General features: G+C 45.4%; 1 long non-coding RNA gene across 4 annotated transcripts in view; it reads left to right on the top strand.

The window, feature by feature from the left end:
• The window catches only part of LOC106508256 (uncharacterized), a 448,820-nt gene that overhangs the window by 37,425 nt on the left and 383,482 nt on the right, over positions 1–27,913 (top strand). Inside the window, exons 2-4 of one of the 4 annotated variants that reach the window (XR_014830951.1) lie at positions 10,443–11,326; positions 14,849–14,992; positions 25,395–27,690. This is a non-coding gene — a long non-coding RNA (uncharacterized LOC106508256). Of the gene's footprint in view, positions 1–10,442; positions 11,431–14,848; positions 14,993–25,394; positions 27,691–27,913 lie in introns of those variants that run through there. The other 3 variants (XR_014830949.1, XR_014830950.1, XR_002339667.2) reach the window with 3 other exon arrangements.

Raw genomic sequence — 27,913 nt, 5'->3', positions numbered from 1 at the left:
ATCAGAATTCTTTCTCCCATCGTTTTCTTCAGTTGATTGATGGGTTGTTAGTGGTTCATTGCTGCCAGAATGAAGAATGCATGTCTTCTTTGCTGGCTTGGTGAAGCTTCCAGATGTTATCAGAACAGGCATGACTTCAGCTTAGCCAGCCCTGGCATAGACTCTGCATGTTGTCATTGGCTCCTACAGCAGGTTCATCCACTAAGCGGGGAACTGGTGGCGTCTGACACAGACCTTTATGTCATTTCTGGATCTTCCTTTCCAGAGAGTCTTAGTAAGTTATGTTACTAAGATGCTGTCTATTTCTTTTCTTTTCTTTTTCGGAGCCTTTTCTTTTTCTTTCTTTCTTTCTATCTCTTGGCCATCCTCCTTTCTCCCTCCTTCCTCTCTTTTCTCTTTTTGCTAGCTTCCTGATGTTTTAGGATGGAAATAATGGAAAAGAATAGAAGCCAATTCAACTAGGGAAGCAATCCAAAGAAGGAGTGTGCACCGTTGTTGTGTGTGATTTCAGATCCACTTGTTTATAACAAAAATGAAATTGTTTTTAAGAGTGGAGTTGTTTTGGGAGTTTCCATCGTGGCTCAGTGGTTAACAAACCCAATTAGAAACCATGAGGTTGTGGGTTTTGATCCCCGGCCTCGCTCAGTGGGTTAAGAATCTGGCGTTGCCGTGAGCTGTGGTGTGGGTTGCAGATGCGGCTTGGATCGGGTGTTGCTGTGGCTGTGGTGTAGGCTGGCAGCTACAACTCCGATTCAACCCCTAGCCTGGGAACATCCATATGCTGCTGGTGGGGCCCTCAAAAGACAAAAGATGAAACAAAAAAAAAACAAAAAGAGTGGAGTTGTTTTGAGCTAAGAATGCAGTTGTCTTTATAAGTAAAGTTGTTTTTATACGAAGAAGGTGCAGGAGGATGTCTCAACATCCATGGTTGCCAATAAGCCCTCGGTAGCTCAGCTTCCCACGGGCCCCACTGGGAGTTTATCATTAATATGAAGAAGCTTCTATGATGAGGGGACCATGTAGGCTATAAATACCCAGAGTTTGAGAGGATAATCCGAAAGTTTGGGTTTGGGCAAGGTGACCCTTTGCTGATGTAAGCAGTGCTCTGAAGACTTTGGGACGTTATGTCCTGCCCGGGTAATGTGGTGATGGCTACTCTTTTAGCCACAGTGGGGAAAGGGATGCAGGGCCCCACGCAGGAAATCACAAATGGAGTTTCCCTAGCAACGTGCTTCAGCTGCAGGGGACTTTTGTCTTGCTGGTAGCTAGATGTCAGGTTCTCAGTTGGCTAAGCTGACTCTCCTGCAAAGGCACACCTTGATTAAATTAGGACTTTATTCCTTTCCTCTCCTCTTGCCTGGAACAATAGTGTAATTAATGTATTAGTGGTTTGGAATATGTTATTTCTTTATTGGCTTATTAAGAGACATCACTCTGTATGCTATTAGCTTGTGAAATTATTACAGTTCCTGAAGTGCACCTGTGTTAAATATTGTCAAAGACAACCTTGGGCAATGAGATTCTGCTGTATAGAACAGGGAACTATATATTTAAGCACTTGCGATGGAACATGATGGAGGATAATGTGAGAAAAAGAATGCATATATATTTATGACTGGGTCACTTTGCTGTACAGCAGAAATGGACAGACTATTGTAAATCAATCATAATAAAAAATTAAAAAAAAAAGACAATCTCGGTCTTGAAGCGTCATTTGCCCCAAGCAAAACTGAAGTTCACTGTTCTAATTTTCCTTGTTGTGATAAAAGGAGTGTATTTTCTGCAAAGGAACATATTTTCTGGTTCTCTTTGGGGAAATGAGGCAATGAGGCTGAAGTGGCCCTGCCCTGGGGGGTGGTGGGCTGTGTGCTGCCTGTTGATGGAATGCAGACTAAAGCCAGAGGGAGGAAATGGCCACTTCTGAGGCCACCAGGGTTATAGGTTTCATAACCCATGGTGGTAATAATTCTCCCGCATGTCATCCTGCAGTGGGATGGCGAGGAAACTCTTCCCCACTGTTTGCTCTGAAAGAAGGTGTGTGTTGGACTTGGACTTGGACTTTCTTGATGCTGCCCAGTGGGAAACCAGAGTCTCATCGGCTGTTAATAGAGGTTACAGCTCTTGGGGATGGAGGTTGTGACAGAGAGGAAACTCCCCCCCTCTGCCCCTGACCACACTGTAGCTTCTCTCACCCAGTCACTCAGATTGTTCCAACAGAGGCAGCTCTGGGCAGGACATTTGGAAAAGGCGTTAGAGGGTTGAAACTATTGGTGTGGTGTCGTCAAGAAGACTCTGTGGGAAACCCAAAGGAAAAAGAGGTAGTTGAGCCAAGAAAGATTGCTAGAATTTTCTTTGGCTTGAGACATTGTATACATTTGAATAATCATAACCAAATTAATATTGAGAATTATAGTAAGACTTGAGCCACAGTTATGTGCTGATCGTGGTTTTACATGGTTTATCTTTAGTTGTTATACTAACTCTAACTCTGTCAGGTGGGCATTATCTGTATCCTATAGATGCTGAAGTTGAGAAAGAGATTAGGAGAGATGTCAAAGGCCAAAGGGCATGGGGGTGGGGCTGAGATTCAAGTTCAGATTCTTTGTTTGTTTTTTTTGTTTTGTTTTGTTTTTTGCTTTTTAGGGCTGCACCCTCAGCATATGGAAGTTCTCAGTCCAGCAGTCAAATCGGAACGACTATGCCACAGCCACAGCCAGAGCAACGCCAGATCAGAGCCGCGTCTGCAACCTATACCTCAGCTCATGGCAACCCCAGATCCTTAACCCACTGAGCGAGGCCGGGGATTGAACCTTCATCCTCATGGATACTAGTCAGATTCGTTTCCACTGCACCACAGTAGGAACTCCCAAGATTCATTAATTTTAAATCTTATTTTCTTTTTCCCTTCCTCCCTCCTTCCCTCCCTTCCTTCATCCCTTCTTTCTTCTTCTATTTTCTTTTTGTCATGCTTGCTTAATATCCTCTTTTAAAATAAATAAAATGTGAGCTCTCACTGTGGCTCTGCAGGGTAAGGACCACTTAGTGTCCATGAGGATGTGGGTTCAATCCGAGACCTCACTTAGTGTGTTAAGGATCTGGCATTGCTGAAAGCTGTGGCGTAGGTCACAGATGTGTCTCAGATCTGGCCTTGCCGTGGCTGTGGCAGGTATGGCTGTAAGAAGAAAAAAAAGGAAAAAAAGTTACACTTAGTGGAAGTCCCTTTGTGTCCCTCCTCATCTCATTCCCCTTCCTTCCTATCCCGAGGCAACTTCTCAATTGACGTTCGGGAATGTCACTTCCATCCTCATTGTGTATGTCTATGGCCATAAATCTCATATAACGTGGTGTGTTTTAAGATTTTACATATGTGAAAAAGGGATAAGAACTCATTTACAGAGAAAAAGATACAAATGGCTATTAACTACAAGAAGAGATTCAACATCTCATTCATCAAAAGAGCAAGGTGAATGCCAATCACCTTGAGATACCATTTTTTTAAACCTGTTAAATTAGTCAGTACTCAAGATTTGGTAACACAGTGTGTAGAAGAGGTTGTGGGGAAAGGGGCACCTAAATTTTGACTGTGTATTAGTAAATCAGTATAATCTCTATAGATGACAATTTGACAATCTCTATCGTAGAGCAAATGCAAAACATTACAATGGAAATTCCATTTCTGGGAATTTGTCTTTAGATATATTTGAATTTCTTTAAAAGCCCATGTTTAAGGTTATTCATTGAAGTATTGCTTGTAATAAAAAGACTAGAAAAAAAATCCATGTATCCATCAACAAGGGACTGGTTGAATAAATTGTAGGGTATCCCCATAATGGAATCCTCTGAAGTTCTGAAAAAGAATGAAGACACTTTCTGTGCTAATATGGAAATTTCTCCAATACGTATTGAGTCAAAACAAAACAAAACAAAACAACAAATTGCAGAAGAATGTGTACATAGTATGTAACCTTTTTTTTTTTTTTTTGCAGCAAAAGTGAAAATGAGCCTAGTTATCCATTGTTTTTTGTTATGTGTGTAAAGAAACTCTGGAAGTTTATATATAAAAACTAATCACAGTTTTGCACGTGGGAGGAAAGAGGGGTGGGGTAAGAGAAAAGAGGAAGATATTTAAATGGATTCCTTACAAATCTTTTTGAGCCATGTAGATGGACTGTGCTCCCTATTGCAAAAGTTAAATGAAGTCAGAGTGATGTTGCACTGTGCTTGTCACTCCATACCTAACCTTTTCCAGTCTGGTTTATATGTTCAAGGCCTAACGGTGTGGTCATGACCCCCATCTTGCCATTCATTATGCTGCCTTGAACTGTAGAATTTTACAACTGGAAACATTCCTGGGGATTACCCAGCTCTCAGCTTTCGCATTAGAGGAAAGAGAACTGAAGGTGCTGAAGTGGCAAGTGGTTGGCCCAGCAGGCCAATGGCAGAATCGGGCTTGCCCTCAGTTCTGCCCACCCCGACTGGGAGTCTGGGGCTGCCATTCCACCCTCCTTGCCCAATGCCAAAACCACCTCTGGATTCTTACTAAGAGGTTAGTAACTTTATGTGTTATCCTTTCCTAGGGACATTTGCTTTTCCGAAACAAAACAAAGATAAGCAACCATCTTCGACCAAAAACTGAGTGGTCACCGTTTTAAGCCATAGGGGTTATTCCAGTCTCAGAGGGTATTAGAGAAAGATGCTTTGGGGTGAGGGAAATGGTTGGGGGTAGGGGATGCTAACAGTGGTGGTGTTGGTAGCCAAGGATGGGGTAAACTGTCTAGTATCTACTTTCCCCTCTTCTCCTCCAAAATAAATAAGTAGTAAAACAAAGGCAACTATAAACAAAAGACAACTGAGTCATCACTCTCTCACTTATAAGATAGGTTCTGCCTTCAGCTCAGGAAGGAACCCATTAGAGGTTTGGATGGGTGATGGTATTGTTGCAAACATTGTTCATGTAACAGTATGTTATCAGACTTTTTGTTGCCGCAGAGACAGTCAAGGCATTACTAAGAAACCCCCCAGCCCCCACCCCAGCAAAGGAGAACTCTGCCAGTCATTGCTCTGGTCCACTTCTCTGCCATCAGGCAGTACCTCATTAACCATCCTGACAGATGAGCACCTTTTAGAATTTACCTTGATCAATGACCCCAGACCTTCTGGAGCTCTTACAGTCAAGCACTCTGTCAAAGAAGTGAGAATACAAAACTCAATAAGTTATGTACTTTCCCCTCAAGTTAAATGGCATAGATGGGTGTCTCCAAAAATTTTATAGCAAGATATTTATTTTTGTTTTTCTGGCCTTGCTCATGGCACGTGGGAGTTCCCAGGCCAGGGATCGAACCTGTGCCACAGACAGTAGCAACCTGAGCCACCACAGTGACAATGCTGGATGCTTAACCCACTGTGCCACAAGGGAACTCCTGCAGCAGAATACTTATAATGGAGTTCCTGTTGTGGCTCAGCGGCTAACGAACATGACTAGTATCCATAAAGATGGGGGTTCGATGCCTGGCCTCGCTCAGTGGGTTAAGAGTCCGGCATTGCTGTGGCTGTGGTGTAGGCTGGCAGCTGCATCTCCAATTTGACTCCTAGCCTGGGAACCTCCTTATGCTGCGGGTGTGGCCCTAAAAAGACAAACACAACAACAAAATAGATAAACAATGAAGGAGCAGCCCTTTCCAAGCTTGGAACTTTGATCACATTTGGGATTTTACCATATTACTTCATGCAAATGCTATTATATTAGTAAATTCCACTAGCAATATAAATAGGTTTCCTTTACTGTTCACATTTCTATTCTATTAACCATTTTTTTCTCCCCAGTCTTCTAGTAAAACTGATGCTCCACGAAGATACCTGTGTTGACTAGTGTATTTGGATATATTATGTGTGGAGCCCAGATCTTTGTGTACTCAAGTTTAAGAAGCATGGATTAGCCATAAGTTGAAAGACTTTTTTTTTTTTTTTTTTTTTTTTTTTAAGAAGGCCAGACAGTAAATATTTAGGCTTTGTGGGCCATATTGTTTATGCTACAACTGCTCAGCTCTTTCTTGTAGAGTAGCAAAAGCAGCCATAGACAGTATGCTAATGAATTGGCATGGCTGTATTCCAATAATCATTTGTTTACAAGACAAACAGATTTAGCCTGTGGCCTGGATTTGGCCTTTGGGCTGTACTTTACCAACTCCTGGATTAGACCATAAAAGCCCAAGAGTTTATAAATGGAAAATATTTTCAGCTGGGACAGATAAGGAAGAAGAGTGGGAATAGAAATACCTTTGATCATTGAAGGCTACACAGTATTTCAAAGAGTAGAGAGGACACGACAACATTTTTAATAAGCCAGGGTAGACAAAAGTGAATGTTTTTAGATTTATGGATAGGTAGGGGACAGGAAGTACAGTAAGTAGATCAGTTTGTCTGGAGGAAGGAAGTCATGTCTAAGAGAAGCATTCTTAAGTTTCAGGGCTGAAGTTCCTGTCGTGGCTCAGCGGAAACAAATTTGACTAGGAACCATGAAGTTGAGGGTTCCATCCCTGGCCTTGCTCAGTGAGTTAAGGATCCAGCGTTGCTGTGAGCTGTGGTGTAGGTTGCAGATGCGGCTTGGATCGTGTGTTGCCGTGGCTGTGGTGTAGGCCGGCAGCTGTAGCTCTGATTCGACCCCTAGCCTGGGAACCTCCATATCCTGCGAGTGCGGCCCTAAAAAGCAAAAAAAAAATAATAATAAAAAAATAAAGTATCAGGGCTGGAAGAGACTTTGCTGATTTTGCTTCTCATCATATTTCCTATTGATTGGGCAATTGAGGTCAAGAGAGACTTTAGATCTGGAAAGAGCCTGAAGAGTACTTAGCCTTGAATACTAAGCTAAGAGATCTCCCTTCTGCCACATACTGCTCAGTGAGGTTTCAACATTTCATCATTTGAATGTTTATTTGTTAATCAACTTGCTACGTGCCTCATGACCAGATGTCTCCCAGGATTTCCTTTGGGATGGAGTTACTTCTCAGCCCCTGTACACCATTGTGTTTCCTTTCTGGACAAGCGTCATTGATTATCTTACTTCTGTCCTTAATCCCTCCAAGTCATCCTCTAGGAAACAACCTGAAGGCTCTTTTAAAACATATAAACCAGGGAGTTCCTGTCGTGGCGCAGTGGTTAGCGAATCCAACTGGGAACCATGAGGTTGCGGGTTCGATCCCTGGCCTTGCTCAGTGGGTTAATGATCTGGCGTTGCGGTGACCTGTGGTGTAGGTTGCAGACACGGCTCGGATCCTGCGTTGCTCTGGCATGGGCCGGTGGCTACGGCTCCGATTGGACCCCTAGCCTGGGAACCTCCATATGCCGCAGGAGCGGGCCAAGAAATGACAAGACAAAATAAATAAATAAAATAAAACATATGAACCAGACCAAGTCACTGGATGGACTCGATGGAAACTCATCAATTTCTTTGTTTTCTTCCTCTTCATGTTTGTTATCTGTCTCCTCTCACCCACCACCCTGCAGACACACGTGCCTTCCTCTGTTCCTTGAACATAGCACACTCCCGGCCTTGTCCCTCTGCTTTTCGCTTGGCCTGGAAGGCTCTTCTCAACCTTCAGGCAGCAGCTGTGGAGACTGAGACAAATCACTGGGTTCAGGATATATTTTGAAAGCGGCAGAGTTGGCGCCTGTTGAGCAACTGGCCATGGAGGGCTGGGCTGGTGCTGGTGGGGGTGCTGGTGAAGGGAAGGCAGAAATCAGGGGTGACTGCTGAGTCATTGTTCCAGCCACCTGCTCCTCACAACCACCAAGGAGTCCTAAGCTCTAGGGGTCTGGGATGTCTAGGAATCTCTCACTTAAGACAGCTGAGCCTTTAGCGCGAAATGAGGTAGGGAGCGAAAGTAATATCGATGGTTGAGAAGGAAGAGAAATAGAAAGATGGGCTATTTGAAAACTAAAATTGCCTTGAATTCTATTACAGGCTGTCCTGGAAACAAGAAGAGGAAGATAGGCTGAGGGGGGAGGTTAGTTTTTAACCAAGTGTGTTTTTTTTTTTTTTTTTTTTTTTTTTTTTTTTTTTTTTTTTAAGGGCTGCACCTGCATCATATGGAGGTTCCCGGGCTAGGGTTCTAATCTGCTGTCTACACCAGAGCCACAGCAATGTGGGATCTGAGCCACATCTGTGACCTACACTACAGCTCACAGCAATGCTGGATCCTTAACCACTGAGTGAGGCCAGGGATTGAATCTGCGTCCTCATGGATGCCAGTCAGATTTGTGTCCACTGAGCCATGACGGGAACTCCCTACCAAGTGTTTTTCTGCCAACAGAGGAAGAGAGACCAGAACCACAAACGAAGTTAACATTTTGTACTTCAGCATCATTTGATCTTAAAAAAACTCCCTAATCTTAGGAGGGGTTGTCCCTGGATAAGGAGTTCTGTTCTGAACTGCAAGATCTGAGTGAAGCATGGATGAAGTTTAGGGTCCCTTCCTCAAATCACTCCTCCTCCGCATCCCATGATGCTGGAATTCCCCAGGGTTAACTTAACTTTCCTTTTGGCTACAATTAATGAAGCTCATTTAATGCATTCCACTACCGTGTCTCAGTTTACAGATGAGCTAATTGAGGCTGGGAGAAATTAAACCGTTAGTGCGAGTTCATACACCTGGTAAACCACACAGGGCAGGAAGAGGACCCAGGTCTGTTTTGAGTCCAAACTCCTTCTGTCACACCAGCGGCCCCAAAATATATTTACTCTTTTAAAACTGGGTACCTTCTCTGTCGACTCTGTTACATGGTACATTAAGCAAGGTAGCCAAGTTCTCAGATTGGGGTGGGCTTTGGGGTCAGGGGGGCTTGGGTGTGAGTCTTGACCCCCTCATTGATCGATCAGTTGTGTGATTTTGGGGAACCTCACCTTCCGTCTACTCAGAAAGGAGGATAGGCTGTGAAGAAGAAGTCCAATAGTATGTGGTAAACATTTTACAAGATGATTTTAATTTTTTAAAGCTGTATATTCTTTAGCCATGAGCTAGCGGTAACAGAACGGGAGAACAGACAACAATGATCAGAACAATAGCTAATATTTACTGAGTGCTTAGGATGGATCAGACACTGTGCCAGGTTCTCTCCATGTCCTATCTTCCTTCATTCTCCAAACAATTCACTGAGGTCTGTACAATAAACAACATCAGTGCATGAACAAGAAGCACATCCAGCTACAAGTAGAGGAGCCAGGATTTGAACCTTGGTGGATGGACCTGGGGGCTGGTGCTCACCACCATGGGATAAGCTAGCATGGGTCTTCTTGGGAAGTTGGAAGGAGGTTGTGATGCTTAGGGGGCATGAATGGGGGGCTTTGGTCCTGGAGGCAGCAAGGGGATTTGGGCATTGGAGAGCAGAGAGGAAGGTGACAGGAACAAGGCTAAGATAAGGTAACCATGGACTGGGGAGTTGGGTGTTTGAAACTACTGTCGCCTGTGGGGTGATGTTGAGGTAAGGCAGCTGAAGCTTGATTCCCAAAGTCAGCCTGTTGGATTTGCCCTGTACCTAGAGACGGTCTTCTGACGGTCTTTGAAACCGTGTTCCACGGTCCCTCAGGGTTCCCCATGGGGTGGGTGAATGGAGGTAGCTCCCTTTGAGATACAACTTAAAGCGCAAGGATCTGAATGGTAAAGCTTGGTGAATTTTTATATATGTGTGTGTCCGTGTAGCCACTGCCTAGGTCAAGATAAAGAACACTTTCTGCACCCCTGGCCCAGCTCTCTACGGTTCCTTCCCAGGCAGTGTCCTCCTCGAAGGTAACCACCATTCTGATCTGGCCTCTTTTTGAACTTTGTATAAATGGAACTACAAAGTTTACGCTCTTTTGTCTGGATTCTTTTGCTCACCATTATATCTGAGAGATTCATCCATGTTTTTTGCAGGTGGCAGTAGCCTGTCCTTTTTTGTTGCTGCGTGGAATTCTGTTTTGTCACTGCTCTGGAATTCTGATATGTCACTGCATATCACTATTTATTGATATTTTCCACTGCTGATGGATGTTTGGGTTGTTTTGAGGTTTTGGGTTTATGAACATGGCTGCTATGAACACTTGTGCACAAGTCTTGTGGTGGACGAAAATGCCTTTCTGTGGAGTCTCTACTCCTGGGTGCATCTAGGGTGGCTGAATATTTAGTTCTGGTAGTTCAACTCTCCTTTTGAATAGATGTTTCATAAAGCGGAGATCCTCATAAGGTTTCACTTGGGGAAAGGGTGTGGTTGCTTAAGATTTATCTTAAAATAAAAGTAAAAACGCCTCCAGTGCAATCTTTTTTTTTTTTTTTTCATTTAAAAATTCAGGACGTGAGTCTCAGAGAGGAGAGTGATTTGCTCAAAGTGTGGGAAAGCTGCATCTGGAACCCAATTACTAGACTGGAAGTTTCATATGGACTTTTTTTTTTTTTTTTTTCGCTTTTTAGGGCCTATACCACAGTCGTAACACAACAACGCCAGATCTGAGCTGCATCTGTGACCTGCACCACAGCTCATGGCAATGCTCGATCCTTAACCCATTGAGCAAGGCCAGGGATCGAACCTGCATCCTCATGGGTACTAGTCAGTTTCGTTATCTTTGAATCACGATGGGAACTCTTCGTATGGACTCTTGAGCTCCCTGAAATGGGGGCTAAATATCACTCAAACTGGCTGCTGGTCAGATGTGGAGAGGACGCCACCATTCAAGTCCGAAGCCCTGGGTTCAAGCCCTCATGCTGTCACTAACCAGTGTGTGACCCAGGGCAGGATGCCCACTGCTGGGAGCCTCAGTCTCCGTCGCTGAGAAGTGGATGCTCCTGCTTGACAGCCTTCTGGGATTAAAGGAGATGACGGTGTGGAGACTCTATAGGCTCAGGAGTATCGTTAGCATCATTATTGTCAAAATGTATTCTAAGGAGTGCTTTCGTAGTCATGCTGTGTTCTTGCAATATTAATGCCTATAATAATTCACTGCTTTACATTTTCTCCACTCTTGGTGGGGATGTTAATTGGTACAACCACTATGGAAAACAGTATGGGGGTACCTCAGGACACTAAATGTAGAGCTACCATATGATCCAGCAATTCCACTGCTGGGCATATATCCAGACAAAACTTTCATTGAAAAAGACACATGCACCCACATGTTCATAGCAGCACTATTTGCAATAGCCAAGACATGGAAACAACCTAAATGTCCATCGACAGATGAATGGATTGAGAAGATGTGGCATATATACACAATGGAATACTACTCAGCCATAAAAAGAACAAAATAATGCCATCTGCAGCAACATGGATGGAGCTAGAGACTCTCATACTAAATGAAGTAAGCCAGAAAGAAAAAGACAAATACCATATGATATCACTTATTTGTGGAATCTAAAATATGGGACAGATGACCCTATCTAAAAAAAGCAAACAAAACAAAAAGCAAACAGAACATGGCCAAGAAGAGCAGACTTGGGATTCCCGGGGGTGGGGGGAAGGGGAGGGAGTGGGAGGGATGGGCATTTTGGGGGTTTGGGGAGTGCAAACTGCTATATCTGGAATGGATGGACAATGGATCCTACTCTACAGCACAGGGAAATGTGTGTGATTGGGTCACTTTGTTGTACAACAGAACTTGATGAAACAATGTAAATCAACTATAGTTAAAAAAAAAAAGCTAATGTGGGAGTTCCCATTGTGGCTTAGTGGGTTAAGGACCTGATGTTGCCTCTGTGAGGATGTGGGTTTGATCCCTGGCCTCGCTCAATGCGTTAAGGATCCGACGTTGCAGCAAGTGCAGATGCCGAGGTGCATTGTGAAGGTCGCAGATGCACCTCGTATCTGGCATTGCTGTGGCTGTTGTGTAGGCCGGTGGCTGCAGCTTGACCCCTAGCCTGGCAACTTCCATGTGCTGCAGTTGTGGCTGTAAAAAGAAAAAAAAAAAGCTTATGTGGCAGATAGACTTTTCCAAAGATGGCCATAGCAACGTATGCCCCATCCTACATGCTGCGCTTTGATGGGACATTTTTATAAAGTGACACATTTCCATTAAGTGTAGGGGCCAGAGGGTCAGTGTTCTCCCTTCTCAAACCTGGGCAGACCTTTGTAGCTACCTCGACTTAACCCATCTTGGCAGAAATGATGGTGTGTGAGGATGAAGCCACAGTTAGAAAGGAAAAGTCTACATTTTGTGGGTATTTCCTAGCGAGAACCGAAACATCCCTGGGGAAACACACCGCAGTAGTTTTTACCTTTCTGATTTCACATTGTGGTCCTTTTCATTTCTCAAGTCTCTTCATTTAAACTTTCCACACAAAGGAAGAAACTTCTAGGTAACACCCCCTCGAGTTAAACGTGAGACTAGAACTGGGTGCTTCTATGTTCCAACTCGGGCGGAATTGTAGTCCTTAGTGAAGAGCCCTCTGACTCCTGGAAAGAGACCTAGGGGCCACATCCTCCTCTGGGGTCTGGGAGTTGGGGGGTGGGAGTGTGGGTGAGGGCGTGTGCACCTGGGATGAAGATGGCTCGCCTGAGCCTGTGAGGACAGCAGACTCCTTTCACCCTGAGTCCTAAACGCGGAATGACATGGATGGGTTTGGGTGGCTGAGAGTCACATGGAGAACTAAATTTTTGCCTCTTCGCTTTTGCCTGAGAACTCTAGATTCCTGTGAAAGAAGGTCCGTCTGTCCAGGAGATCTTTACTACAAATTTAAAAATAACAGATTCTTCACATATGTAAATTGCTTCACCTATTGGGAAGCAGGTTCCCATGTGTCGCTTATTTGATTTTTCCAATAGCCCTGTAAAAAGCCAGAAACTGAATCATCAAGTTCATCATTTTAATTTTCCATTTAAAGGAGCTGAGAAGGTCAGGGCCTTGCCCATAATCCCATAGCTAGCAGGCAGAAATGCCAGTGAAAGAACAAGGTCTACTGGCTTCTGGGCTAGTTTCCTTAGCACAGATTCCAGTGGGAGTGAGAGTTTGGGGCACCAGAGCAGATTGATGGCAGAGTAACTTGAGGGGGTTAAATTACCTCCTCACTCTTTCACCCTGCCCAGTAGCTCTTTGCTGTAGGCGTATTGTTGGCTTTATGTGGAATAAAGTGCCGTAAGTCGGTTACCTCTGTTACCCCTGTCAGAAAAGAACCGTTATATCAGTCATTTACATTTTAGTGAGAATTTCAGGACCTAAGTTTCCCTTCTCAGAGATACTTGCATCTTATGTCTTATCTCTTAGTGTGATTTTTGACATCTGGAAAAGCATTTTCTCAGGGGCAGGCTGGAAGTGCATAGAGAGATTTTATAGACACCCTGGCCCCCAATGACATCATATCAGCAGATGCCAACTTCTTGAATCACAAAAAATCAGTTATCAAGTGACTGGGTGCTGGGCGCCTGGGACACAGTGATGAGTAGACTGTGGTCCAAGGAAGCAGTCACAGTCTGGTGGGGTAGACAGGCAAGGAGGCAAGTATCTGTAATATTATATGGTCAGTGTTCTTATAGATGTATTTAGGGTGCTATGGGTTCAAGTAGGCACTGGAGCAGGAGTGGAGGATGTATCGGAGCTTCCCTAGAGGAGGTGACATCATTTGGGCTGTATCTGTAAGAAGCACTGGAGTATCTTAGCCCAGGTTCTCTGTAGGAGCAAGTCAGCTGATGCTATGGAGATGTGCAGCCTCAGGGAAGCAGGTGTGAGGGGAAGGTGCACGTGTGGAGAGAGGGTAACAGCTTACAACAAGGGGTGAATTACTGCATGGGTCCAGCTCTGGAACTAGCAGGCTGCTTGCTCCATCATGCTGAACATCCTCAGAGAGGCTTTATGGAACTCTGTCCCTGCAGTATCCTGTTGGGGGATGGAGAGGAAACATTTCTTATGCTTCTCTCCCATTTCTGATCCCCCAGTGGCCAAAGTTCACCTCCTGGGGGGCGTTAACTCTCATGCATTTTTAGTTCAAGTCACAGGACCTGCAATTGGCAATTTCTCAGAGTCTGAGTCTGGAAGTGATGGGAGGTGCCAGGAATCACCAGTGGCAGCCTTAGTGGCAAACGCTGGTGGCCCTGGTGGTTGCAGGGGAGATCACCGTAGCCTGGAGTAGGCACATCTGCAAGGTGCCAGGGTGTTTACACACACTGGAGTGTCTCATTCTCACAGTATCTCTGGGATGTGAGTTGCAACGTGGACCCCCCTCCTCCAAAGATATGTTGAAGTCCTAACTCTTGGTATCTGTGAATGTGACCCTATTTAGAAATAAGGTCTTTACAGATGTCAGTGAAGGCATTCTCATGGTGATGTAGCCTTAATGAACCCGACTAGTATCCATGAGGACTCAGGTTTGATCCCTGGCCTCACTCAGTGGATTAAGGTTCTGGCGTTGCTGTGAGCTGTGGGGTAGATTGCAGAGGTGACTTGGATCCCGCTTTGCTGTGGCTGTGGTATAGGCTGGCAGTTGCAGCTCCAATTAGACCCCTAGCCTGGGAACTTCCATATGCCTCAGGTGTGGCCCTAAAAAGACAAAAAAGAAAAAAGAGAGAGATGTAAATGAAGATAAATCCTACTGGTGTAGGGCTGCCCGCAATCCAATATGTCCAATTGTCTTTTAAGAGGAGACGCAGAGACAGTTACATACACGGAGAAGAATGCTGTGTGGTGACAGGGCAGAGATTTGAGGGTGCATCTGTGAGCGAAGGATTGCTGACAAAACTAGAAGCTGAGGAAAAGGCATGGAGCAGCTTCTCCCTGGAACCTCTTGAGAGAGCACGGCTCTGAAGATGATCTTGGGCTTCTACCCTCCAGAGGAATAATGTGAGGGAAAAAATTCTTTTAAGCCACCTGGTTTGTGCTGTTTTCTTATGGCAGCTCCAGAGGGACGGACAAGCCGACCAGAAGCACAAGATGCAGATAACTGCTGCTGAGACCTGTAGAGTGAGCCAGGGTGATGACAAGGCAGTGATGCTGATGATGGAGAGAGCTAACGGCTGCTGGGAACATTCTACATGATGAGTGAGGTTCTTTTTTTTGATTTTTAAAAATTATTTTATTGGAATATAGTTAATTTACAATGTTAGGTTGATTTCTGCTATATAGCAAAATGGTTCGATCTCTCTCTCTCTCTCTCTCTCACACACACACGCACACACACACATCCTTTTTCCTATTCTTTCCCATTGTGGTTTATCATAGGATATTGAGTATAGTTCCCTGTGCTGTACAGAAGGATGGAGGTTGTTGTTTGTCCATCCTATATATAATAGTTTGCATCTGCTAATCCCAAACTCCAAATTCATCATCCCTCCCCACACTTCCTCCCCCTTGGCGACCCACAGTCTGTGAGTCTGTGTCTTTTTTTTTTTAATTGTTATTTGTAAATAAGTTCATTTGTGTCATATTTCAGATTCCATATATAAGGGATATCATATGGTATTTGTCTTTCTCTTTCTGACTTACTTCACTCAGTACGATAATCTTTAGTTGCATCCATGTTGCTGCAAATGGCATAATTTCATTCTTTTTTATGGCTGAGTAATATTCCATTGTATACATGTACCACATCTTAACCCATCCCTCTGTCCATGGACATTTAGGTTGTTTCCATGTCTTGGCTATTGCGAATAAGAGGTGGACACTGTTCTGAGTGCTCTACATGTATTTATTCATTTGATCCTCACTGGACCTGGTAATGAGCAGCTTTTATAATCTCCATTTTCTGAATAAGGATAGCAGGTAGAGGGTCTAAATAATGTGATTAATGTCACAGGCAGTAGAACTGAGACCTTGGCCACAGAGCCTGTGGTCTTTGCTTCCACGCTGGGTTCATTCATCTAAGGTTGTAAAATGCCCCCTCAGTGCTAGACATTAGATGCTAGGTACAGAGATGAACATGCTTTGGTCTCTCTAACCCCAAAACTCTCACTGTCTTTCTGATCCAATCTAGCTGATGACCCCGCCCACACACTGGAGAGCTGTGCTGTCCAAGTATGACAGCCACTACCATATTTCAGCCACTGAGCTCCTGAAATGTGGTCAGTTTGAACTCGCACATGCTGTGTGTGTAAAATACACACTGGGTTTAGAAGACCTAGTACAACAAGGATGTAAAATACCTCATCAATATTTATTTTACTTTATTAAAAATTTTTATTGGAGTGTAGTTGACTTACCCAGCTGTAAGTGTTGTGTTAGTTTCAGGTGTACAGCCAAGTGGATCAGTTATAAATATATTCATTCTTTTTCCCATAGAGGTTTTTACTAACTATTGAGTAGAGAGTTCTCTGATGGCCTAGTAGGTTAAGGCTCCCACATCTTCACCACTGTGGCTCTGATGACTGCTGTGTGGTGTAGGTTCGATCCCTGGCACAGGAACTTCCCCATGCTGTGGGTATGGCAAAAAAAGAAAAAAAAATTAAAAACAGAATGAAGCAAGAGAGAACCTGAAATAAACATTGCAACTCTCAGTCAAAAAACAGACTATTGAGCAGATTTTCCTGTGCTCTATAATAGGTTCTCATTAATCCTCTATTTTTCACAGTAGTATGTATATGTTGTGCTTCCCTCCCCTTTCTTCCCTCCCCCCAACTCATCAATAATTTTTAATACTGACTGTGTGCTGAAATGATTATGTTTTGGATACAGTGGAATAACTAAAATATATCATTCGAGTTCATCACACCTTTTAAAAAAGTGGCTATAAGAAAATTGAAGTCACATGTGTGCTCACGTGACACTTCTCTTGATGGTACTGCAGTAGAATGTGAGTTCCTTGAAGACAGGTGCCATCTCTGCCCTCTTTACCTCTGGTCCCAGGAGCCAGGACCAACATTCAATGGTCCCTCCATACATAGGTGTTGGACAGTGGAGTGAATAAATACACGAATAACCAAATCCCATCCTCTCCTTCATCTGCTCATCTGTTTCCTGAAACACGTAGGTTGGATCTCACTTTTACCTTGCTTTGTCTCTCTGGGCAGTCTCTCCATTTCCCTGAGGCTTACAGAGAATGGATGCTACTCTGTGCCAGGAAACTGAGAGGCTGGATGCGTGGAGGAATTTGGAGAATAAAAACAGAGTATTTCCAACCACAAGGGCAATTACCACTCACTGGGTGCAAATTACTGAAGAAAAAAAAAATGTGCCTGCTGTTGTTCTCAGTGCTTTATCTGGAGTGAGTCATTTAATTCTAACAACCTATGATGTCAGTCCAGCTGTCAACTCCATTGGACAGATGGGGGAAATTAAACCTCAAACAGGTTAAATCTCACCCCCAGGATTACATAACTGGATTCATACTCAGTGACTGATACGACACTGATATGGCATCAAGCATAGGGAAGGGGGGGACTGGTGTCTCCCACCCCAACAAGAATAATCCTGCCTTGGGTCCCCTTTGTTCTGAGGCCCCAGAGCACCTTAGACAGCAGGTACGCCAACTCTAGGGACACTGGGGAACATATCAAGTGTGGGTAGTACCACAAAGCATCTGGCCACATCCTGCCTGTGCATCCAGCCATTTCCTGTCTCTGCATCTTCTTCACTAGATGGCTGGGATTCCCACAGGCTGGCTCTCTTCTGTGCCCGTGATGTGGCAATGAGTGAATAGGTGAGTGACCATCCCAGGTCAAGGAACAACCCTCACCATGCCCTCTGATGACATATCCCTCCCCGTCCTACTGGACCTCAGCTTCTACAGCCAGGACTCTCAGAGAAGCCCCAAACCCCTTATCCTGGCACCACTGAGGGAGACATGCCAAACTTCCACAAGTCTGTGTTAGTTCCTCGTCCCTCCAGGCCAGGTGGTGGGTCTGGAGGTCATGAACCCAGGCACTGGGGGCAGCAGAGTGCAGGTCAGTTCTGAACCTCACCTCTAATGAGCTGTATACTGTTGGAGAAGTCATTCTTCTCCAAGGCTCAGCCTCCTCTTCAGTGAAATGGAGATAACAAGAATCCACTTGTATTATTACTACTCCTGGTCAGGGTGTCACCCCCAGCCTCTCCTTGACCTTTGCTGACCCCCTATTTTAAACTGCTACCATAATCCCCACTGCTGCACAGATTAATATCCGTTTATTTATAATGCCATGTGGCAGTGTTCGTGGATCTGGCAGGTTCGCAAGGACCTTGTAGGTAAATAGTTTACAATTTACCCTTAAGCAGGTGCTTGAACACCGCAAGCCCACTCCCACCTCAGCATCTCTGCATGTGCTAATTTGCTTGCACGCTCCTTGCCCCAGATTTTCTCATGGCCAACGTCCTCTTATCCTCCAGGTCTTTAACCAATGTCTCCTCATCATGGAAGACTTTCCTGACGTGCTTTTCTCCCTGGCCCGTCTCACCTTCCCCCAGGGCACTTATGCTCACTTGGACACCTTGTGCGTTTATCAGGTCACCATGTCCCCTTACTTCCCCCTGAGAGGTAAGGCATGGTTGTGAGGGCGCCATTTTGCCTGCTCACTGTTGCACACCTGAATTAGCGCCTCCTGGTACAGAGTGGGTTCTCGAGAAACAGTTTTGAATAAATGAATATGCATACCTACACATTTGTGTGTACATAGATGATATGTACCTGGATGGAGTGCATTTATCTACTTTTCCTCATTGATCCATTGCAATACTGAGGCTCAAAGCTGAAAATCTGCTTCTAGAGCAAATCTGCGGAATCCCATAACTATAAATGAGCCTTGTGCTCCGTGACCTTCACAGCTACGTCATACCCCTCTGCATTTCATTTCCTTATTTTTAGGGCCACACAGGCAGCATATGGAGGTTCCCAGGCTAGGGGTCCAATTGGAACTACAGTTGCTGGCCTACACCACAGCCACAGCAACACAGGATCTGAGACGTGTTTGCGACCTACACACAAGTCATGGGAATGCCGGATCCTTAATCCACTGAGCAAGGCCAGGGATCAAACCTGCATCCTCATGGATCCTAGTTGTGTTTCTTACTGCTGAGCCATGATGGGAACTTCTGCATTTCACTTCTTCATCTAGAAAACAGAATAGAAATAGTCCTTACCTGATGGATTTTTTTTTTTCCTTTGAGGATCAGATGAGTTAACCAGTGCTTAGAGCAGGGCTTGGTTAGAGGAAGCAGTAAATAAATATTAATTAAATATGGACCGTTATCACTGGTTTTTAGTGAGAGGTATACCTGGGTGGCAGTGTCTTCTGAGGCACTTGACTATGCTGGAGAATTGGAGTGCTTCCTGGTGAGAATGTATGGTGTACATTTGTTTGATGCACATTAATTGAACACTTACTGTATGCCAAGCATTCTGTCATATACTGAAGGTCAGAAAATGAAGACATTATCTCTTTTCAAGAAGCTCTCAACCCACTTAGGGTTACAAACACATTCATTTACATATTGAAGTATTGTTAATAGTAATTATGGACAATATAGTTGATAATATGTAAATAACAAGTAATGAATTATTAACAAAGATTGTATTTAATCACACAATGCATATTTTTGGGGTTGTTCCTATGAACGCATGTGTGGTACATACCATGATGGAGGGCACACATCTTATAGCCGAGAGGGGAGAGAGCCACGAAGACAGCACAGGTGACAGATGGCGGGAGGCTACCAGCACACAGGGGAAGATGCTCAACTCCGTTCTGGGGGCAGCCAGGGAATCTTGAGGAGAGAAGGGGCATTGCAGCTGAGTGGGAGGGATATGTAAAATCAGTTGTGGGAGGTGAGAAGAGAATGTTTCATGCTGAAGAAATAGCTTTAGCAAAGGCCTGAGGGGAGAGTGAGTGGGGCATCTTATAGGGACAGAACAGGTTTTTTTTTTTTTTTTTTTTAGGGCTGCACCTGTGGCATATGGAGGTTCCCAGGCTAGGGGTCGAATCAGAGCTACAGCTGCTGGCCTTTGTCACCGCCGCCGCAGCAACACAGGATCTGAGCTGCATCTGTGACCTACACCACAGTGCACGGCAACGTCAGATCCTTAACCCACTGAGCAAGGCCAGGGATCGAACCCACATCCACGTGGATACTAGTCGGGTTTGTTACTGCTGCACCGCAACGGGAACTCCCAGAACAGGTTTTAACTGCAGAGAAGGGGAGAGGAATGACAGGAGGTAGGCTTGCGAACACAGAGGCCATGGAGGGCTGTGAGATCCGTTAAGGGTTGGACTTTATGTGAAAGGTGTAAGGAATCCAGTAGGGAGCATGTAAAAAGAGTCATTTAATGTGAGGTGCTGGAGCTAGCTTGTACTTGCTCACAGGGGCCAAGGGTTCAATTTTTAGGAAATTTGCAAGCCAAATTTGTATTAAATCACCATAGCTTGCAATCAACGATGGTAAGAGCATTTATACCATGGAAACTGGCAAACACTACAAATCATGGCTCCCCTCCCACTCCGCCTCCCCAGAGAGCTGTAGTTAAACATTTACCACCACTTCACTGCCTTTTTTGTTTGTTCGGGTATTTTTGTTTTGTTTTGCACTTTTCCTTAAAAGAAAAATGTCAAACAACCCAAAGTGCACAGCTGAAAAACCAACGATCTCCATCCTTCACCAGCCTCCACAAAGATGAGAAGGCTTTGCTCATCTTTCCTAACACTGGTACAGAAATATAAAAACATTCATCCATAGACAAAGGGTTGTTTTTTCCCCCAGCAGATGGTATCATGCTGCATAATAACTACAACTTGCTTTTTTCCTATTTTCCATTTCACATTAGACATGGGCATCGACACCTATAGCTCTTATTCATCCTTTTAGAAAATTAGATTATATTCCATAGAATGGATGTACCGTAACACACCACAAAGGGTTTCAACAGAGGGCTGTGTGAAGCGCTTGGGGGATATAGAGAATGAGGCTGTTGGTGTTACCTTACTCAGCGTGGGCTTCCCAGAAGAGGTAGTATTTAACTGGGTCCTGGAAGATCAGTTGGGAAGGAGCGGGGGAAGGCACGTCCTATGGAGAGAGAGCAGCAAGGGCTGGAGGTGAGAATCTGAAGGCCAGGGAAGGGGCTTGCCCCCTCTCCTGGGGCCCTGGGCAGCCATAGCAAGTCGTGGAGCGCCGGTATGGTGGGCATTGCTGAACCCTGCATCTTAACAAGCCTAGCCTGGCTGTGGTGTGGAGAATGGATTGGAGGCAGAAGGTCAAGTGCTATTGGAAACCAGCTCCTTTTGTGCAGTGATGGTAAGTGAGAGTTAGGAGGAGATGATAGACTGTGCCTGCCTTCCTGTTTTCCTTGACAACATTGCAGGAGAACTTGTCCCACGCAGGTCCCAGCTGCCTCTCTCGGGAGTCAGTTCATAATTGGCTGCAGAGCATTCTGGGAAACAAGGGAGATTGCTATGAATCTTTGTAATGAAGGATATAATGGGTTTACACCTGATCTGGGGACCTCCCTTCCACCCAGGCCCCTGCCACAGTCAGTCCCCCGAGGGCTCTAGAAAGTGGGCGAAAATAACAGCAGGAGTGGGCACTTTCTCAGTGTCAGCCTCTGTTCAAGGCTCCTTACCTGTGTTAACACCCTTAGTTCTATATCCGTGCTTCTCCAGCTACTCCAAAACTATGTTAGTTTGAGCATCTATTTTTCTCATTTGGACATTTTTTTTGTCTTTTTGCCTTTTCTAGGGCCTCTTTCGCAGCATGTGGAGATTCCTAGGCTAGGGGTCCAATCAGAGCTGTAGCCGCCAGCCTATGCCAGAGCCACAGCAACGTGGGATCCGAGCCGTGTCTGCAACCTACACCACAGCTCATGGCAACGCCGGATCGTTAACCCACTGAGGGAGGCCTGGGATCCACCCTGCAACCTCATGGTTCCTAGTTGGATTCGTTAACCACTGTGCCACGACGGGAACTCCCTCATATTGGAGTCACCTCCTAAATGGTCTTTCAGCTCTACCTTTGACTCCATACGGTCTGTTCTCTACACTGCAGTCAAGGTGCAAGTGTTCAGTGTATTAGTGGAGTGTGTCCTTGAAGGAACAACAATTGTTCACCCCATTTTTACAGGTGAGAAAATCAGAGAGATAAAGTAACTTGCTCAAGGGCCAGCCAGTGAGTGGAAGCGCTGGGTTCACACTCCAGAGCCCAACCTCTTAACTGCTGTCCTCTGCTGCTTCTCCATGTTCAGATATTGTGCTTATTATTTGTGCAATCATTACAGCTCCTATTATTAGTTCCCATTTCATAGATGAAGAAACTGAGGTTCAAAGAGGGTTCACAGTTGCCCCAGGTCTCGCTGCTAGTGAGTGGCAGAGCCGGGACTTCAACTCACATCTGTCAGAATCTGCAGCCTGAGCCACGCCTTCCAGGAAGGGAAGGGGGTAAGAAAAGATGAGAGACGGTAAGTATGGGGATCCAGCTGAGGACCCCTCACCAGAATGCGGGTGTTCTCCAGCCTCTGATGTTTGGGTCTAGCATCTTCAAAAGGATGACTTTTGTTTTCATAGTTTGGAAATCCCGTAGCACAGCACACACATCATGAGCAACGGCTCTGCCTGGCCACACCCACCTCCTCTCTTGGCCAAGACTGCCTTCAGGATGTGACAGCAAAATCTTGCCTCAGAGTTGGAGTCTGCAAAAGACAGGGCTCCCCTCTGGGTCTGGGGGATAGGTGTTTCAGGAAGTGGTTTCATCCTGCGTGGAGAAAACTCCTGTCCAAACCTGGTCTCACATTTCAAAACTCTGCTCCCAGGCAGTGGTATTGGTGCCCATCCGTGATGGGTAACAGACACCCAGTGATGGAGTCTGAATCATTGCTCAGGGGCCACCACAGGCTAGGGAAGAGCCGAGAAACTGGCATATAATGAATCAGGCATCGCTTGGTTTCCTAGCCAGCCTCAGAATTCACTGATGCTAACCTTGCAGAGCTGGCCTTGAGGAAGCCAAGAATCAGTATAACAGTAACTCACATAGGGAGCACTTGTACGAATCAGGAATCAGCATGTTACACACACCATCCGCTGAATGGTCAATGCTGTGACAGGTTTTATCACTCCTGGTTGAGAGATGGGGAAACTGAGAGTTTAAGGGGCTTACCTCAGAGCTGAGTCTAGATCTGAACCCAGGTCAGACTCGATATGCACAAACAGAACACTTGCACCTTGGCTGCTGCATAGAGAAAAGACTGTAGGGGGTCAGGGGTGGAGCCAAAAGAGCATTTAGGAAGTGACTTCAATAGGCCAGGTGAGAAAAATGGATGCTCAGACTAACATAGTTATGGAGTACTTGGAGAATATAGTTGATTCACAATGTTGTATTAGTTTCAGGTCTACAATTCAGTGGTTTGATATTTTTATAGGTTATATTCCATGTAAAGTTATTGTAAAATCCTGATTATCTTCCCTGTGTTCTACATTACATTCTTGTATCTTATTTAATTACCTAGTAATTTGTACCTCTTAATACTCTTCCCCTGTCTTATTCCTTCTCTAACCCCTCCCCACTGGTAACTACTCGTTTGCTCTCTATCTTTGAGTCTGTTTTGTTATACTTGTTTTTTTAGATTTCACATATAAGTCAAAGCATATAGTGTTTGTCTTTCTTTATTGGACTTACTTCACTAAGTATTTAACTCTCCAGGTCCATCCATGTTTTTGCTAATGACAAAATTTCATTCTTTCTATGACTGAGTAGTATTCCAGTGTGTGTGTGTGTGTGTGTGTGTGTGTGTGTGTGTGTGTGTGTGTGTATACATACCTACCACATCTTCCTTATTCACCTGTTGATGGACACTTAGGTTGCTTCCATATTTTGGCTGTTGTTGTAAGTGATACTGCTATGAACATAAATAATGTGGTTACATGGTGCACATATCTTTTCAGGTTAGTGTTTTCATCTTCTTCACATATATGCCCGGGAATAGAATTGCTGGGTCATCTGATCATTCCTTCCTGCTGTGAATCGTGGTTTAACACCTGACTTCACTTCTGGACTCTTAAGTGCATGAAGGAAGGGCCAGGCTGCTTTGTGTCGCCAATGCATGCCTTGTGTCGAGCCCAGGAAGTGGCATATAGTGGCATATAGTAAGAGTGCAACACAAAATTATTGACTGAGTGTATAAGTAGGTGCTGAATGCAGGACCTAAATGAGCAGATGGCGTTCCCCTAGCAGAGCAATGCAGGTGTCTCTGAAAGGTTGTTTAAAAGGCAAATATGATACCAAATCTTACTCCACTTACTTTAATTACAATACTAAGGAGGAGGAATAAATCTCGCTCTTGAAATGCAATAAAGTCATACTCTAAAATCTGGGCGGACTCTTCCACTCGCTTATATATTCAAATAAGACATAAATAATGGCACCTAAAACAGGTTCCTGACTTGGCTCCACCGCTAACTAGCTGCTGATTATGGACAAGTCAGTTAACTCTGCCTGTCACTATGTGCCTCGTATGGTTTTGGGAGGCTCTAGGTTGGTGGTGTGAAAACCCTTTGAAACCACGGTCTTATTTTTTTATCCATTCTTCTCAGCCTTGTTAGTAACAAGAAGGAACAGGCTTTGAGCCAGAGAGAGTGGAGTCGATTTGCAGGGCTGGAGGATTGAGGCCACAGAGAGGAATGAAAAGGTGGAGAGATGCTTCAGGGGGTGGGTAAAGGGGGGAGAGGCCCAGAGATCACGAGGAAGGGGATTATGTCCTGCGGGCTAAGCATAAGGGGGGAGGGGGTGACTGATGGTTTCTGAGCTGGGGAGGGGGACCTGAATAAAATCGCCCTGGTGGCCGAATGCCCACATGAGGGAAGGCAAAAGAATAACCCCTTTGGCTGGCCGTGTGGTTACACCGGAGTGATGCTGGGCATCCCCTAGGAGACCGTGGCTGCTCTGGGCTGCGGCTCTGAGCACAGGTCTGTGAGGTTGCACCCCGCCTGGCAGCCGTGGGAGGGCAGAGCGTGGAATCCCTGGGAGTGGGCATGGGAGCCGCCAGCCCAGAGCAGGAGCAAAGCCAGCAGGGCAGAGCCCAAGGCCAGGTGGAGAGTGTGAGGAGGAGGCAGCCCGGAGGGGTCGTCCTGCACAGCCTGCCTGGGTAAAGAGGCTGCAGTCCCCCCGAAACAGCCCACAGTTCCCGTGTGGGAATGGGGCGCCATCGTTGACAGCAGGCATTTCCAGAGAGGCTGGGTTTTAAATGTGGGATTATGCTATTTGCAGTTAAAACAAAACCCAACCAAACAAACCAAAAAAACCACAGGCCCAACAGGACAGGTCTGAGGCTGTGCTCGGGTTTCCCTTGTGAGATCCTATTTGATCCCTCTCCCTCCCCTCCCCCTTCAAAGGAAAAAGCCCAGCAAACTCAACTCATCCTCCCTTTCCATCCTGTTCACGCCATTGTCCGTTCTCCTTGCTGGAGCATTTAGTAGCAGCAAAGTTGGTATTAGCTGGAGTCCACTGAAGATGAGTCCACTCGTTCATTCATTCATTCATTCAACAAACTTCCCTCTAGGTATCACACACCGCTTGGTGCTGCGAACACTGCCGCCGTGGTGATGAATGCAGAATTTACATTCCAGTGGGAGAGGAGGACTATGAGACGTAAACAGACTTGGAGGAAAGTGTCCGCTTGTGATAGGCCCTGTGAATAAAGATACCGCGGGGAGAAGAGAGAGCAGATATTTTAAGTAAGAAGACCAGCAGAGGCCTCTGTACCCTCCCTTTTCCCATGCTCTCAGTGATTTAACAAGATGTCACGGGGCTTCCCTGGCCTCACTCATGGGTGCTAATGAGCAGCTGGGTGTTGGCTGAGTAGCTGCAGGGATTAAAAAGGGTTTCCCCTCCACCCTCTGGCCTCTGAAGTAGTTCAGCCCCAGCCAAAGGGAGCAGGTGCAAAGCCCAAATCCTGATTAAGAGCAGGAATTCCCTTTTGCTTGTACAGCTGGAAACATCTGACGGCTGAGTCTGCTGGCAGGGGAAACGCCAGGCTGTGGTGGTCCATCTCCTGCTCGGGCAGGCTGACCTGAAGGGGAACAGACACACGGTACAGGGTAAGTCAGAGTAAGCCTCGCTGCACCCCATGTATCTCCTGCCTTCCAGGTATCCCTGATGCAAGTCTTGCCATGGGTTACTCACTTTTTTGGAAGGTGAAATGGCATCTCGAAATCTCTTCTTTACCAAGACAGATAATTGTGGGAGGTGTGACAACCTCCCATCTTGAAGAGAATGACAAGGTTCTTAGCATGACCCACACAAGGCCCTGTGTGATATGTAGCCCTCACTCACTCCATGGTTGGGGCTGCAAGCTCTTGGGGGCCCAGTGCACAATGACCACTTGGCTCACTGCATGATTGTGACCTCTGGGAGGGCAGAATTTTTGTCTTTCTGTTTGGGTTGGATGGCTGCTCTGTGGCCAGTGCCTGGCTCCTGAGAGGCTCACTCTGTGTTGTTGAATAAGGCATAACGTGAGTCATGAGGTGGATGTTCCAGTAGGGCTTCTTTTAACATGTGTAAAGGACCTTCTGTGTGTCCAACACAGGGCGAAGGCAGTGGTTTTCAACCCTGTTTGCAAATGAGAATCAATCGCCCCCGGAATTCTTAAAAATCCCAATGCCTGGCTCCACCCAGAGCTGTTCTATCAGAATCTAGAGGGGGAGGGCCTCCGTATTTTTCCGCATTTCAATGTGAGCCAAGCGTGAGGACCAGGGACCCAGCTGTATTCCACTTGGTGCTGAAGGCCTGTGTACATCAGAATCACCTGGGCAGCTTGGTTACTGCTCAGATGCCTAGGGCCATCTTCAGAGATTCTGGACCAATATGTTTGAAATGGGGTGGCCTGTTTATACTAAAGTTTAAGAACCTGAAATATCTTGTTGATGTCTATGGTTATCTCTGTTTTACAGACAAGAAAAAAAGAGGCCAAGAGAGGCTACATAGTTTGTCCAAAGGAACAAAATAGGTGACTGGCAGAACTGGGATTGGAACCCAAGGCTTTTGGAGCCATAGTCTGGGCTTACCCATGAGCTCCTCTGCCTTTCCTTAGTGATGAAAACCCTAAGTGTACTCTGGGAGTAAGGGGACAATTTGATTGTGAAAATTAAATAAACTACTATTTTCAAGATGGGCAAATTGGTATTACTACCCCCATGGGAAGGAAGCAAGTCCAGCAGTGCATTGACCTTCATCCCTAGGGTCACCCTGGCTTTAAGGGGGTGAGCTGGGATTCTGACCCTGGTTTCCAGACTCCAAATCTGGCCCATTTTCCTTAGATCCTCAATTCGACATTAGCGAGTGAATCACTGAGGACCTAGGGCATCTGGTAATTTTGTTGCTTGTGTCCTGCGCATAGTAGGTTCTCAAGCAGTGAGATTTACAATGAGCAGCCATGGGGGTGGCTGGCTAGCCGGGTGGGTGAGAGAGGGAGTAAAGGATTCTGGGTGCAGCTTGGTCTCTGTGGTGGGTTTACTGTCTCTATTTTTCAATTAGAGTTGATACCACTAGAGGGCGATATCGGACAAGGAAAAGAACAAAAGATGCTTCTCCGCTGTTTCTAGGACTGGAAGAAGTAATATGTTTGTGGCATGAATTTAAACCGGAAGGGGAGGCTCTAATTCACAGAGCAATTAAAGTGAGCTTTGTTTTCCCCTGGGCTTGTAGGCCATTGGGAACCTTCTACAAATGATGGGAACACATGGGGCCATCCCTGACCTTTCTAGATTTAAAATCAACAGATCAAGGGGAGGAGAGGGGACATCTTGGCCTGAAAAGTGGATGCTTATTGAATAAAAGGCAATTTTTAAGAAAAGACATTCCATAGCTTCCCAGACTTTTACAACATTGATGGGAGTTAATGTTTCGAGAAATGGTATTATGATGGAGTTGAATGCTGAATTAATTTTCCATAAATAAAACCATACATTTTCACAGACTGCTTTTTCTGCCCTATCATGGGGGTGTGAGCTCCTGGTGGGTGAACATTCTCTCCCCTTCCTTTACCCACCCCATCTCCTCTCCACGAGCCCTGGAGTCAGA

The sequence above is a fragment of the Sus scrofa genome, chromosome 16 (assembly GCF_054392235.1).
Source record: "Sus scrofa isolate SSC_HxYL_T2T_F1_AM1 chromosome 16, Sscrofa_HxYL_maternal_Yorkshire_Landrace_v2.0, whole genome shotgun sequence".
Classification (NCBI taxonomy): Eukaryota; Metazoa; Chordata; class Mammalia; order Artiodactyla; family Suidae; genus Sus; species Sus scrofa.
The sequence above is the reverse complement of the archived record's forward strand: the minus strand, read 5'-3'. Positions and strand labels throughout refer to the sequence as shown.